Source organism: Chiloscyllium plagiosum, unplaced genomic scaffold, assembly GCF_037043375.1.
Source record: "Chiloscyllium plagiosum isolate Xiang-an unplaced genomic scaffold, Cpla_swu_hap1 HiC_scaffold_45, whole genome shotgun sequence".
NCBI lineage: Eukaryota > Metazoa > Chordata > Chondrichthyes > Orectolobiformes > Hemiscylliidae > Chiloscyllium > Chiloscyllium plagiosum.
The window spans coordinates 89,446,469-89,448,063 of record NW_028270183.1 but is presented as its reverse complement, the minus strand read 5'-3'; the positions used below and the strand labels follow the sequence as shown (position 1 = coordinate 89,448,063).

Sequence of the window (1,595 nt, the reverse complement as noted above, 5' to 3'; positions counted from 1 at the left end):
TCTTTCTTGAATGAACACCTCCTGCTGTCTCGGATTCTTCATTCCATTGACTTCAAATCTTCACAGAATTCAACAGACCTTGTTACATAGTCATTTCTTCATTTTTGTTCAGACCACTGTGCGCAGAGTGTCACAGTGGGAATGCGCTTGCCCCAGAACCCAGAGGTCAGACCATAATCATGGAACAGTACTGTGCTATTTATCATTTCACCAAAACAAGGGAGAAATATCTGCTGCTCTGCATAATTTATGCAATTCACTTATTGATAAGATTATACGAGCTTAGATCTGTATGACGAGGTGGCCGAGAGGTTAAGGCGATGGATTGCTAATCCATTGTGCTCTGCACGCGTGGGTTCGAGTCCCACTCTCGTCGGTGTTATCAGTGGTTTTCAATGTTGCTATTTTTGGATGATCACAGCTGTCTCACTGAAATTGAAACTGCCATGTCAGTTTGTATGCATCGACGCTATCATAAAATCTCAAAGAATAATTTGGTTCTGTTGCCTAAACTGCATTGAAATGTAGATTGCATTGGGATATTGAAAAGGAACGCGACTTTCTTTTTCAAGTCAAGCTGCTGTGACCTTTTATCATATGAAAGAGATCCAGGAAAACCAAATAACAAGAGATGTGAGGGGCATGTTAATGCAGTGGGATTCTTAATGAGTGTTTTGTCAAATGAAATCTGGAACAGGTTGAGTATAAGTGATTCATCTTGGTGAGAAGAGCACAAAATACTGGAGATATTTCAAAAGGAGCAGGGCGTGGGTGTAGGGGCACCGAGAACTAGCTGTAAATGCACAGGAGAGAATTGCCTATGTGGGTGCTGTGCATGGGCACGGAAAGACTTACACATTGGTCTCGCCCTCGCCCCTTGCTCTCGCCATTGAGGAGTGCTGGACATAAGGCCCAAACACAAGATGTGGGAAGCGAGCTCGCTCTCGTTATGCACACACTGGATGCATCACATTGAACTATGAAAAACTGGAGAAGTCAGCATATTAACTTTAGGGACTGAACCTAAACTGTGCATCAATAACCGCAGATTCATGCAGCATAAACATGAAAAATGATTTGAAGTGTCTTTATACGCATGTCATTAACAGACGTTTCGTTATAATACCCGTGTGGTTGAAAGAATAAGGCACCACATTTCAGATTGATGACAACGTAACCAATTTTGTTTTGAAACTGAGACTAATTTGATCATTTTACACAGTGAACAAGTTTATTAAAAATAATGCAAACCACATTCCCTTACCTGGAATAAAAGTGTGATTACATTACAAACATTTTCCTTGCTCAGTCGCAATTACTCAACATGAAAAATAGGATGTAATTTTTTTATTGAGCATACATCAATTAGCACCATTAACTATCTTCGGATTGACTGCAATATGCACATGCTAAATAAGGTTTAAGAAAGAATTACTTTTGGAAATAATGATTCTGTGGTGACTAAAATTAATATTAGGTTCTCATGATGTGGATTTCCCACCAATGGCTGCAGTGGTAGAAATGCTCAGTGGGTAATATTTCTATGATGGTATAGAGGTGTGTGATCTGCCAGGGATGGGAGCTCCCACTTCATC

The 1,595-nt window shown here is 40.3% G+C and overlaps 1 non-coding gene across 1 annotated transcript; it reads left to right on the top strand.

The window, feature by feature from the left end:
* The first annotated feature begins 294 nt into the window (after positions 1 to 294).
* On the top strand, positions 295 to 376 carry trnas-gcu (transfer RNA serine (anticodon GCU)). Its single transcript has one exon. It is a non-coding gene; the product is annotated as a tRNA-Ser (tRNA).
* Positions 377 to 1,595: the final 1,219 nt, after the last annotated feature.